We start from the raw sequence: 14164 nt of genomic DNA, 5'->3' as shown, positions 1-14164 counted from the left end.
TCCACCTAATCATTGTCATTTCTGTACGTCTGAGCCAGCGAATATCTTCCTCCTTCACTGCCCAGGTCTCACTACCATACAGCATTACACTCCTAACACATGGTGCATACAAAGACCCCTTATCACGTAGGGAGAGTCCTCTCAATGTCAGGAGAGGCAAGAGCTCCCTGAACTTCTTCCAACCACTTCTCACCCTAGCCACAGAGCTAGCTCCAGCCCCACCTCCAGCACACAACATGTCTCCCAAATAACAAAACTCTTCCACACACTCAAGAGATTCACCAGCAAGTTCAATCCTTTCACGTCTGACAATCTCCACCTGCTCACTCCGACACGCCGTACACATAAAATCAGCATTATCTCGCAGTCTACCTCTGATACCACTACATCTCTTATGCACCCATTTATCACACACACTGCACAAGATGGAATTACTTCCCACGCCCTTGTGGCAAGCTGCACATGGCCACTCTCCCTCGTCTTTGACAGTACCGCCACCAACCCTAGATATCATCACTTTTGTTTTATCTGCATTTACCCTTAAACTCTTGTGCCCCATACCATCTCTCCACTTCCTAAACCTTTCCTCTGCCTCCCTTTCGTTCTCTCCAATCAATACCAAATCATCAGCATACAACAACTCCCACGGAAGTCCATTTCTAAAGTCACGTGAAAGGGCTTCAAGTACCATGATAAACAACATGGGACTCAAGACTGACCCCTGATGCACACCAACATTCACGGAAAACTCATCACTCAAATCTCCATTCACTCTTATCTGGGTGTGAGCACCCACATACATAGCAATAACCACCCTAACCAGCCACTCCTCCAAGCCAAGCTTTCTCATTGCCCACTTCACCACCTCTCTAGGGACTCTGTCAAAAGCCTTTTCCAAATCAACAAAAACAAAATAAAGATCCTTTCTCCTACCAATATATTTTTCCTGAAGCTGACGAACAATGAATATAGCATCAGTGGTCTCCCTACCTGGCATAAACCTAAACTGCATCTCATCAATATTCACTCTTTCTCTAATCATACCTTCTAAAACTCTCTCTATTACCTTCATTATCTGATCTAAAAGCTTTATACCTCTATAATTTCCTCTTTCCAGAGCATCACCCTTCCCTTTATACACATTTACAACTACACTCTTCAGCCAACTATCTGGGACGACTCGAGGTGCCTGGAACCACTGTCTGACTCTCTTCTTCTTCATTTCTGCAACATTCGCGGCCTTTCATCTAACTTTCGCTCTGTTGAGCACCACCTCTCCTCCTCTAAACCTCACCTTCTTTTTCTAACGGAGACTCAGCTGTCTGAGGCAACTGACAGCAAACCCTTTTCTGTATCCTCCTACTTTCTCTATACTCATTTCAAAGCCAAAGGTGGCTGTTGTGTATACATACGCAACGACTTATCTTGCTCTCGTGTTCCTGAACTTGATTCTTCTGAATTCTCCACTCTCTGGCTTCGGCTTTCCTGTCATTCTCTGACTAAATATATCTGTGCTGTTTACTTATCCCCTAATTCTACTGACTATCAAAAATTCTTCGACTATCTTACTTCTACGATGGAACACATTCTGTCCATTTCTCCTTTCTCTGAAATCTCCATTCTTGGAGATTTCAATGTTCACCACCACCTTTGGCTCTCCTCTCCTTTCACGGATCCACCTGGTGAACAAGCCTACATCTTTTCTATCCTTAATGACCTAGAGCAGCTTGTACAGCACCCTACCCGTATCCCTGACCGCCTTGGAGAGAGCTCCAACATACTTGACCTCTTCCTCACAACTAATCCTTCTGCTTACTCTGTTAATCTTTTCTCTCCGTTGGGCTCCTCCGATCACAACCTTATTACCTTAACCTGTCCTATCGCTCCAGTACGGCCTGCGGACCCTCCAGAAAACGTCGTCTCTGGCATTTTGGAGCTGCGGACTGGGGAGGCCCTCAGGCAGTACTTCTTTGATTTTCCCTGGAATGATTATTGCTTCCATGGCCGTGAGCCATCTGAGTGTGCCTTGCGCATTAAGGAGGTTATTCTCTCGGGCATGGAAGCATACATTCCTTTCTCATATCCTTTGACTAACGCAAGAAAGCCTTGGTTTAATCAAGCTTGTTCTAATGCTGTCCGCAACAAGGAGAAGGCCTACAAAAGGTACCGGAGCCAACCCACCCCTGAATCACATAATCTTTACGTTTCTGCCCGGAATCGTGCTAAGTCTGTTCTTCGCTCTACTAAAAATAATTTCATCCATACTAAATGCTCTCAACTCTCCAACTCGAATTCTTCCCGCTCCTTCTGGCACCTTGCCAAAAATCTTTCTAACAACTTTACCTCATCATCCTTCCCTCCTCTTTTCTACTCTGATGGTTCTGTAGCTATTTCTTCTACTGATAAAGCAGATCTCTTCGCACAGACTTTCTCCTCCAATTCCACCTTAGACGATTCCGGTGCTGTTCCTCCATCACTTCCCCCCTCTGACTTCCTCATGGCTGACATTAAAATTTCTTCAGTTGATGTATTTTCTGCCATTACTGGCCTCAGTACTAACAAGGCATATGGGCCTGATGGGGTCCCTCCTGTTGTTCTCAAAAACTGTGCTTCTGTGCTTACACCCTGCCTAGGCAAACTATTTCGCCTTTGTCTGTCAACTTGTACCTTTCCTTCTTGCTGGAAGTTTGCTCTCATTCAGCCAGTCCCAAAGAAGGGTGACCACTCCCAACCCTCCAACTATCGTCCTGTATTTCAAAAGTTTTCGAGTCAATTCTTAATAAAAAAATTTTAAGGCATCTTTCCTATCACAGCCTTCTTTCCGATCGTCAGTATGGGTTCCGTCAGGGACGCTCCACTGGCGATCTTCTCACCTACCTTTCAGACTCCTGGTCATCCTCCTTTCGGGACTTTGGCGAAAGCTTTGCCATTGCACTTGACATCTCAAAGGCTTTCGATCGAGTCTGGCATAAATCTTTAATTTCCAAACTGCCCTCCTACGGTTTCTATCCTTCTATCTGTACCTTCATCGCTAGCTTCCTTTCTGGTCGTTCTATAGCTGCTGTCGTAGACGGCCATCGTTCTTCTCCTAGATCTATCAACAGTGGTGTTCCTCAGGGCTCTGTCCTATCACCAACTCTCTTCCTTTTATTCATCAATGATCTTCTAAGCTGTACATCTAACCCTATCCACTCATACGCTGATGACTCCACCCTTCACCTTTCCATTCGGTTCCCGCAACGCCCATCTCAACAGTTACTTCAAGAAACAAGGGATGAGGCTATGGCACACCTAATGTCTGACTTGGCTCATATCTCTGACTGGGGTAAAAATAATATGGTTGTCTTTAATGCTTCTAAGACTCAGTTCTTACACCTATCAACCCGACAAAATCTTCCACAGGTATACCCACTAATGTTTAATAATATTCAGATTAATCCTGCATCATCCTTGAACATGCTTGGGGTTTCATTTACTCGGGACTTATCTTGGAAAGATCATATTACATCTCTTGTAAAATCTGCTTCCAAGAGATTGGGTGTGCTAAGCCGACTCCGCTCTTTCTTTACCCCTGCACAATTGTTGACTCTATACAGGGGTTTTATCCGCCCCTGTGTGGAGTACAACTCTCATGTGTGGGGAGGCTCCCCACATACAGCTCTTCTCAATAGGGTGGAGTCAAAGGCTTTTCGTCTCATTAACTCTCCTCCTCTTACTGACTCCCTTCAACCTCTGTCTCTTCGCCGCACTGTTGCATCTTTATCTCTTTTCTATCGCTACTTTAATGGTCACTGCTCCTCTGAACTGTCTGCTTGCATTCCTCCACCTCTACGACGGGCGCGTAGCACCCGTCTGGCAGCAAACTCTCATCCCTTTTCTGTCCAACTCTCTAATGCAAGAGTTAACCGTTACTCCCAGTCTTTCATTCATGCAACAGGTCAGCTCTGGAACTGTCTCCCTCTGTCTGTATTTCCTCCTGCCTATGATCTCCAGTCTTTCAAACGCAGTGTGTCCAGGCATCTCAAAATGATCGGATCTTGAATTTGGCTCTCTATTGTATTTTGTTTTTCTCTTGGAGGGAACTGTTACTGCGGGCTCATGGCCTTTGGTTCCTTCTTCCTCGCATAAAAAAAAAAAAAAAAAAAAAAAAAAATAATCCTATTTATCAGGTCAGTGACTAAACTCACCCCTATATCGCCTGAGGCAGTCAACCCAGACACACCTGCTGCCTTCCCCACCCTCATCCTGCCTATTGCCTCACTCACAGTAGCAGTATCAATCAAAGGCCAAGGGCCAGACACTGGATCTGCTGGCTCCAAACCTTCCCTGTCCCAGTCAAACTCCTCATTCAACAACCGGTTATAATGCTCCCTCCATGCATCTTTAATATCCTCACTGTTCACCACTACCCTTCCTTCATCATTCTTCACACACCGCTCACCTATAATATCCTGATTATCCCTCTTTACTTGACCTGCCACCCTAAATATCATATTTTTCTTTTCCCCATGATTTAGGTTATCAAGTAAAAGTCTCTGTGACTCAGACTTTGCCCTGTATACCTCTCTTCTAGCCCTACGCTTGGCAGCCAAATATTCCTCGTTGCTACCACCCTTCTTCCATTCCCGGAAAAGCCTTCTTCTCTCCTTAACTGCAGCTTCTACACCCTCATCCCACCACCAAGTTACTTTATGTCTTGGTGGTCCAATTGTCCAACCGCATGTCACATCAGTAACTCTCAAGAAATTGTTCTTGAGGGCTCTGTGCTGTTCATTAACGCCTCTGTCTACAGCTCCCTGTTCAGCCACCACTCTCCTCAACTCGCTATAGAAGGCATCCCTTACTACTTGGTTTTTCAGCTTCCAAATTTTCCTCCTAGGTACATAAGTCCTCTTTTTCATTACTTGTTCTTTAAGCACCATATCACAAATCAATAGTTTGTGTTGCTGCACACACTCCTCACTTCCTATAACTTTAACATCCCTCACTAACCTCCCATCGGCCCTCCTAACCAGAAAATAATCTATCTGACTGCTATTTCCTTCAAATATATTTTGCAGATGTACTGAATAATAATAATAATAATAATGATAATAATAATAATAATAATAATATAAGAAGAAGAAGGCTCAACACCTGGAAAAGGTTTTGCTGGACAAGAAATACTTGAAAATCAGAATTAAGATCCATTAACTTTAAGGTGCTTGATCACACTGCGTTTACAGGACTAAGTCATAGGGAGATGGAACGAGACTGAGGAAGACCGTTCTAGACTCTTTTAGACTCTTTTTAAAATGCAGCAGGTAAGCTCTAGAATCTAGAGCTTACCTGCTGCATTTTTAAAAGACAGAGTATCAGTTAACTCCTCGATTAGACAGCTGGCAGAAAAGGAATGACACTGATATGAAATACTATTTTTTTTTGCTATTATAAACGTTTGAACATTCTGAAGACAATATTCTTTATGATATTTTGAACTACCTAAATATTACGAAGTTACTTATGTATACAATATGCTAAGCAATTAACCCCCCTCACCATGAACTTTTTTTTTGTTCTAATTCTGTTCTTACCACTGCCATATTATCTGATTCAGCAGTGGATGCTAACTATCGTAGTACAGGGGTTAACCACTTCAGTCTGATGACGTATTTTGTATTCTATTCTCCCAAAATTCAGATGGTGCTGGGGTGGGATGCTTTCATGTGGTGGCACCGATTACAACCAGGTGGCTTTCACTGCCCTGTTATACAAGCGTTCCTCAATTACCCCACTATCCCCTGAAAGGAGGACGGTGTGCTACAGGGGCGAAGCTTCAGGCTGCAGTCCACTGGGTTCATGTTTCAGATCAACCCGGAACTACCACAACCAACGCCACCACCACTACTACTACCTTTAGATGATTTTATTCAACTCTGGAAAGATGTTATCCATCTTTCCTAGACGAGATAAAGGCAAATCCACCTTGGGCGTGGGCCTATTGTGAAGGAGGTATGGGAAGTAAATGTTCGCATCCAGCCACTCTGTCTCCATTAAGAAGAAACTGCAGGGAAATTCCAGTGTCGTTACTTGAGCCCTGTGTCTCAGCGGGCCGCCACATGCAAAGCACACACGCACACAATCTCACACACATACACACTAGAAAAGAGCGCGCGCGCGCACACACACACACACACACACACACACACACACACACACACACACACACACACACACACAGGCAAGCGCGCGCACACACACGCACGAGGCAGCATTCATATGTAGATGGTTTGCCTTGCTTTCCGGGCCGGTCGAAAACAACCTTGCTTTCCCGGAATTTTCGCCCTGTCTCCTTCGCATCGATCTAGCCTATCTAGACTTTCTCGTATTTATCGTCAGTTTTCTCTGCGTTGCTTACGTGGATCTCCCTCTCTCTCTCTCTTTCTTAGTAAAAGTACGGGTTAAAACAGAGGCCTGGAAACGTGAGGAGTTATGGACAGTATATAGCTGTGTGTGTGTGTGTGTGTGTGTGTGTGTGTGTGTGTGTGTGAGAGAGAGAGAGAGAGAGAGAGAGAGAGCGCACTAGTTTGTGGGGGGGGGGGACGGGGGAAAGTGGTCTCCTGATGCTGCTAAAGTCCCCTGATCTTAGTAACAATATGCAATCAGTTGTCAATTAACGAAGCACCGTATTCCATGCAGCACGGGACATTTATCACCTCTGAATACGCAATTCATTCTGACCATTACATATTACCCCTCTCTTTTAAGATATTCACATCGCTTTAACACACACACACACACACACACACACACACACACACACGTGTGTGTGTGTGTGTGTGTGTGTGTGTGTGTAATATCCCACTGAGAATCCAGGTCCAGTAAACTTGACGGAAGTGGGCACTTTCAAGATGAATCCCAGGGTTCCGACTTATGGGCTTTGTGACAATGAGCCTATAGGCGGAGGGCGGTACACGAAGTATCTTTCCAGCAAAAGCCCATCCTCAGTAACCCTGAGATTCGATGAATTGTGCACTGATAACTTTTACAGTTTCAATATTTCACTGAGAGCCCTGGTTCTGTACAACAGACAGAACTTGGCATTTTCAACAGTTAGTTAAGGAGAGAAACCTGGGGCTCGGACTTATAATCTTTGGGACTATAAGCCGATAGGTGGAGGGCAGTGCGCTAAAGACATATTTTTTTTTAATGCATGGAAGAAGGAACGCAAAGGCCAGAAGACCGCAAAACTGTTCCCTCCAAGAAAAAAAAAAAATCAAGGTTTCTTCATTTCGAACTCCCATCTAGTTGAAGATGTCTCTCCTAAGCAATATAAATTCACTTGGAGAGCAGATATTTACTATTAATGAATAAAAAATCTTTACTCCTTTATTATTTAATCTCTTCACTACGATGACTCATTTTCCCTGTCCTTGCTGCTACTAGACTCTTTTATCCAACTTAGGCCAACACCCCAGCAGTGGTGTTATTGAAGGTGTTATTTAACCCATCCAACTTAGGCCAACACCCCAGCAGTGGTGTTATTGAAGGTGTTATTTAACCCATCCAACTTAGGCCAACACCCCAGCAGTGGTGTTATTGAAGGTGTTATTTAACCCATCCAACTTAGGCCAACACCCCAGCAGTGGTGTTATTGAAGGTGTTATTTAACCCATCCAACTTAGGCCAACACCCCAGCAGTGGTGTTATTGAAGGTGTTATTTAACCCATCCAACTTAGGCCAACACCCCAGCGGTGGTGTTATTGAAGGTGTTATTTAACCCATCCAACTTAGGCCAACACCCCAGCGGTGGTGTTACTGAAGGTGTTATTTAACCCATCCAACTTAAGCCAACACCGCAGCGGTGGTGTTATTAAAGGTTTTATTGCACCCATCCAGCTCACAGAGCCTCTTCTGAGCTAAGTTAATGGCCAAGTAACAGCCAGATTATATACCAAAAACAGTGACGGGAGTGAAGGCGTTAACCCAGATCCATGAAACCTCATGTGTGCCGTGGATTTCTCCGAGTTAAATATAACCCTTTGACGTCTGCAGGAGCCAGTGATAAAAACAATACTGCACGAGATCATTCATATAATACAATACACATAATATATATACAGTAGATAAACTACATACCAGATTTATTCATCTCTGGAAAGAGTAGTGAAGATGTTCAGAAAGGCTACATGCAACACCAACAGTTCAAAAGACTATTCAAAGCTCAATAAAATCGTTCAGGAAATGGCAAAATGGGTTTATTATTATTATGATTATTATTGTTGTTGTTGTTTTTGTGGGTGTTATTGCAGTTGTTGATGTTGCTGATGCTGTTTTTGCTGCCCCAGGTTCATCTGAGATGTAAACCCAGTGGACAGCAGGCTAAAGTTGTCCCCCTTCCAGTCCACCATCCTCTCTTGGGGGGGACAGAGTAGTAGTAGTAGTAGTAGCAGTAGCGGTAGCAGTAGTAGCAGTAGCGGTAGCAGTAGTAGCAGCAGTAGTAGCAGCAGAAGCAGCAGTAGTAGCAGCAGTAGTAGCAGCAGTAGTAGTAGCAGCAGTAGTAACAGTAGCAGAAAGCAGCAACAGTAGCAGCAGCAGTAGTAGCAGCAGCAGTAGTAGTAGCAGCAGTAGTAATAGTACTACTAGTAGTAGTAGTAGTAGCAGTAGTAGGAGTAGGAGCAGGAGTAGGAGTAGTAGTAGTAGGAGTAGTAGTAGTAGTAGTAGTAGTAGTAGTAGTTATTGTTGTTGTTGTTGTTCCCTAGGCAGTCTGGCCGAATAGCCCCGAGTCCCTTTGGAAGGCCATACCCGAGACCGGGCTTTCCCACAGAGCTCTCAAAGAGTGTATGTTGTGTTGTTGGCATGGGTGATTGTGTGCAATGCAGTCTTCCGTAATGTGCTTAATAGTATGGGATAGTGTGTTACATCCTGGACAGGCATCAGCGACGGAGTCATCCAGCCTCTTCTGGTAGCTTAAGAGTTGCTGCATGGTGTCCACATCTCAGCCAGGCCAGGTGGACCCTGTCCTCACGAGGGAGATAGGATTCAGAAGGGTGGATGTCAGGAAGCCGTGCATTCAGCTGTGTGTTGTTTTTAAGTGACTGAATGGAGTGGCGAGTGATTTGAGTGTGGATATGTTTCTGGAAGCTGGTCTGAGGTGGGCGAGGGGGAAGAGATGACAGTATTTGTGTATGATATCGTGTGCTGGGTGTTGTTTCGATGTTCCTTGGTGTGGATAGATGTGCTGTCATGTAATGTAGTGGATGTTGTGGGTTTGTGGAGGCTGCAGCAAGAATCTGGGTGCCTCTCATGTCTAGGTGATCCTTGACTTTGAGGACTTTGGTTTCTTGATGTAGGTGGTCTGTGGGTGTAGTAGCTGTGCAGCCTGTGATTATTTTTAGGGCCTTGTTCTGTATGGTCTGTAGAGTGTTGTAGTGTGTTTTGGTGAGGTTAGGAGCCCATGAAGGGCTTGCATAATTCATCACTGAACGTATGTATCGTTTGTACTGTATACTGTGGTGGTGATTTCCTTGTTGTGTCCGAATGTTGTATGGGCAAGTGACCTCAAAGCATTGAGTCTTGGTGTTATTTTATTTTTAATGTTTGTGATGTGTTGTTTAAATGACACTGATGTATTGTATGTCACACCAAGGATTTTGTGTGTGTGTGTGTGTGTGTGTGTGTGTGTGTGTGTGTGTGTGTGTGTGTGTGTGTGTGTGTGTGTGTGTGTGTGTGTGTGTGTGTGTGTGTGTGTGTGTGTGTGGTAGGGGAGTGTTGTTTATGATGACGTGTGGGATGTGACTGTGTTCTGCTGTCCAGTTTGTAGGATGGGTCACTGTAGATTTGGCTGGGGCTATTTTGAGCCTGTTTGTGGTGAACCATTTGCGTAGTGTGTTGACGTGAGGTTGGAGGATGTGTGCAGCTGTGTTTGCGTTTTGATGCATACATGTCAGTGTTATATCATTTGCATAAGAAGCTATGTGTATCTGTCGTGTGTGGGGTGTGGGTATGTCGCGCATGTATAGGTTAAAGAGTGTAGGGGTAAAAACAGATCCTTGGGGGACGCCATTTGTGAAGTTTCTGATGTCAGAAGACTGACCGGAAATGTTACGTGTGCACATCTGCGTGCTATGTAGTTTGCCAACCATCGTTTTGTGTTATTGTGCATGTCTGTGTTGAGTATTTTGTTTGTGAGGTTGTGGCGGGGGATGGCATCGAAAGCTTTGCTGATGTCTAGTGTGACTAGGAGTGTTCTGTGTGGTGGACTAGCTGAATTCATGCCATCGAAAACTCTCTGTGTAAGGTCTGTATGAAGGGTGTTTGTGGAGTGCAGTGGCCTGAAGCCATGTTGTAATTGGGCTAAGGGAATGTGAGGTGTGACTAGTTGTAGTACCAGTCGTTCAGTGACTTTAGAGGGGGTGCAGAGGAATGTGATGGGGCGATGTGAGGAGGGTAACGTGGGGTCTTTGTTGGGTTTAGGGATAGTGATGATAATGTCATGCTTCCAGATGTTGGGTATTATGCTGTGTGAGCAGCTGTAGTTTGATATGTTGGTGAGTGCTTGTATGCCTTGTGGTCAAAGGTGTTTAAGGTGAATGTTGTTTATGTTGTCTGGTTCACAGGCAGATGAGTGCTTAAGCTTGTTAATGATGTGCTTCGTCTGTTTGTAAGTGAAAGGTGTGTAGTCTGCGTCTGAGGGGAACTGTCTCTTACGTCGGATAATACGTTGGTCTTCGGGATGGGGGTTTAGATGGCTGACTTGTGAAAAGTGATTGATGGGAGTGTTTGCTTGTTGTTTGTTTGAGGGTATGGTGTCTGTAGTTGTGATGGCAGCATGTGAGTGTGCAGTGTTGCTGCTGGAGAGTGTGATGCTGTTTAGTGTTTTGTAGAATTTACTGGTGTTTGTTTTGTGATCAAGTGTTTGGAGATAATTATTCCTGTTTAGCGTTTGCTGTTCTGATATTTTATTGTTTATCTGAGTGTTGAGTTCTTGTATTTGTTGTACGGTGTCTTGTGTATGGGGTGTTGGGGAGTGTCGCAGTGTGTCCCGTTGTCTGATGAGGCCTTGAATTTCTGGTGTGAAGTTGGGGTTGTGTCTCTTTCTGTTGCCTCTAGGGATGTGTCTTTTGTCTGCGTTTTGTAAAATTGTCTTGAAAGTGTGCACAGCGGTGTTGATGTTTGTGATGGGTGTACTGTTTAGTGTTGTTCTGTTTCAATTACAAAGGCCTCCCAGTTGGCTCTCTTATAATTAGTGTATGTGTGTTTGTGGCCAGCTGGGGTGAAGAGTGGTTTGGAAATTACGTTGCCCTTGTCGGAGAGATGCGCTCCACTGAGTGCCCTTCTAGTTATTTCAAGAATTGATTGGATTTTCTATATATTTTTCCTGCGGTAGATTATTTTTTTCATTATTTTTGGAATAAACGGTAAACAATTACTTCTTTTATTCTTAGCTTCGCCAGTCGTTCTGTTTCGGTTACAAAGGCCTCCCAGGTGGCTCTCTTATTATTAGTGTATGTGTGTTTATGGCCAGCCGGGGTGATTCTGGTTTTCCTAGTGATGAAGATTGGGAGGTGATCAGAACCTAGGGTTTTGACCACTCTCCAGGATGTAGTGGGAGCGAGGTTTGGGGAGCAGAAGGTGATGTCTGGGGATGATAAGAGGTCAGACGAAGGACGTATACTTACCCAGGCAGTTGAACCACCCGGTTATATCAGTGCCACCATACGAAGGCAACCCTCACCAGCACCAGAGGAAAACATTGCAAGAGCTATACAGCATATCCCCAAACATGACCTACGCAAAGTAATCCGTTCTCTCTCTCTATAAAAAAAAAAAAAAAAAAAAAAAAACGAAAACCTTTCACAAAGACGCCAGTTTTATATTATCAGACAGTTTGTTAATGAAGGGGTTACTTAAAGAGGTTCATTAAGGATGTGTCTAATTCCTCCAGTTTTAAAATATCTCTTAATTCGAATAAAATCTGCTTGTATTTGCCAAAATAAAGTACAGAAAGACGTTATTGGAGTGTTTGTCGTGTCCGATTCTCAGCAGAGGTATCCCAGTCCATTCACCAACGCCATACAATCTTCACTACTCAGGTGCTAACACCCTCTGTCCATACTGAATACTTGCTAAATAGGAGGTCTCATTCAGGACTGATGTGATGGTATTTTCATTATTATTATTATTATTATTATTATTATTATTATTATTATTATCATCATCATTATTAATTTATTATTATTATTATTATTATTATTTCTTTATTTATTTATTTTATTTTCTTCGGTGGGTTTTGTGTCCAGTTTCAGTTTGTTTTAATGCAACCTTTCATCGGACTGTTCCCATCCCTAATTTGGAATCGATCATGCGGCTTGACAGACACCAGCCAGCTTCTCCTACCACTCAACCACCACTTGTCCCAAGACTTATCAGACTCACTGCAAAAGTAAGTATTTACCAAACTGCTATACTGAAAATTAGGGAATATTTAAACCAAACGTTTTAAGAATTATACCCACATTCGAAAAGTTGTTTACCAGGAAGATAAAACAGCTTCGACCCGACTTGCACCCTCTTCTGCTAAGACGAGAGGCGATTATAGAGTATGTTTGTAGATGGTGGCGACCATCATCCACTCATTTGATGTAGTGCTGCCTACTTCCTCTTTAGCCTTTATCATTCTTTTTCTGTGCCTGCCCTCCTCTCTTCCTATTTTTCCCATTTTTCCTGTCACTTCTTATTGATTTTCTTTCCTTTAAAGGTGGCTTTACATTGAGTGACAAGCCAAATGGCTTCCTGTAAGCCATGAAAACATTTACAACGCTGGGTGGTAACTATATAACTAAACCATACGTGCTCCCTACGTGTCAACAAGTGGGTTGGTGGAGGGTTAGTGCCCCTCCCCGTAAAACAAAATAATAACTAAATGTCAAATGGCCACCCCTTACGGGACTGTGGCGACTGGCAATAGATATATAGATAGTGTATATACAGCAGTGAGACTGGGGATGCGGCAGGAGTGGGTCTCTCTCTCTCTCTCTCTCTCTCTCTCTCTCTCTCTCTCTCTCTCTCTCTCCCATTTTCTGCCTTGTACCTCTCATCTCCTCAATACACTTCTATTATCGCTTCCTTCCTCTTCCTTCATTCACTGTTCCCTACATTACCATCCTTTTTCTTCTCCCTTTCTTTTTACTGCTTTCTCATTTCCCTCTCCAGTTTCTGTCTTGTTTCCTTATTTCATTTATTCTTCTTTACTGTCTCCCTTTCCTTCTTGAATTCACTGCTCCTTCAATTTCCCACATTTTTCTATTCTCCATATTACTTCCTCTCTTCTTCCCAGTCACTCCCTGGTCTGCTTTTCATCTTTTCCATACATTCTCACTTTCCGTGTCCTTGCTCTTTCCTCCTCTACTCTCACTGATGTGTGTCCTTCGTTGCTCATTTTCCCTGTTTACACACAATTTCTTGAACTATGAAGGGGTACTTCACAGGTGGGGCTAAAGGAACCTGTATACGTACACAAACACACACACACACACACACACACACACACACACACACACGTGGGGGGAAGGAGAGGGGACTAAAGTGGCGGAGGGGGCCGAATCAAAATATAAAAAAAGCAATACAGCATCGCACAGCAGGCAGGACATTCCAGTGTACTGTCCCTCTGCCCAGGACAATACACATTCACTGGGGGCGAGTGTAGAGGACGTTGCTGGGCCATTCTGTGTTGCATACACGTGGGGGGAAGTGTATCCACAGCCCCACGCCCAAACAAAAGTTATATAACGCCAGGTGGAAACTTTAAATGCCTTCATTGCTGAAAGCGAGGAAGGAAGAAGTTGGTATATGAGAGAGAGAGAGAGAGAGAGAGAGAGAGAGAGAGAGAGAGAGAATGTGCGGAGAGCTAGCACCATACTGCTTGTCTTAAAGAATTAAAGTTTGGTTTGTGGATAAGAACTGTATTCCCTACTGCGGCAAATTTCTTACCGCCCCTGTCAACACCAACACAGTCTTGTCAACAACACCAGGAAAGTGCGCTCTGTGAGCACGTGACAAGCGAACGAGCGTTTGTACATACACCTATCATCATAATTTCATCTTATTGTAAACTTTCAGCATTACTGGTGCGGTAATTGAACAATAACAGATGAATAATTGGGCTAAAATAATTACTTTCTC

At 43.9% G+C, this 14164-nt stretch overlaps 1 pseudogene; it reads right to left on the bottom strand.

Moving 5' to 3' along the window:
* LOC145413476 (glutamate receptor 1-like) overlaps positions 1-14164 on the bottom strand; it is an 806335-nt pseudogene that overhangs the window by 177884 nt on the left and 614287 nt on the right.

The sequence above is a fragment of the Coenobita brevimanus genome, chromosome 1 (genome assembly GCF_032717465.1).
Source record: "Coenobita brevimanus isolate Jiangsu-jjx chromosome 1, ASM3271746v2, whole genome shotgun sequence".
NCBI lineage: Eukaryota > Metazoa > Arthropoda > Malacostraca > Decapoda > Coenobitidae > Coenobita > Coenobita brevimanus.
The sequence above is the reverse complement of the archived record's forward strand: the minus strand, read 5'-3'. Positions and strand labels throughout refer to the sequence as shown.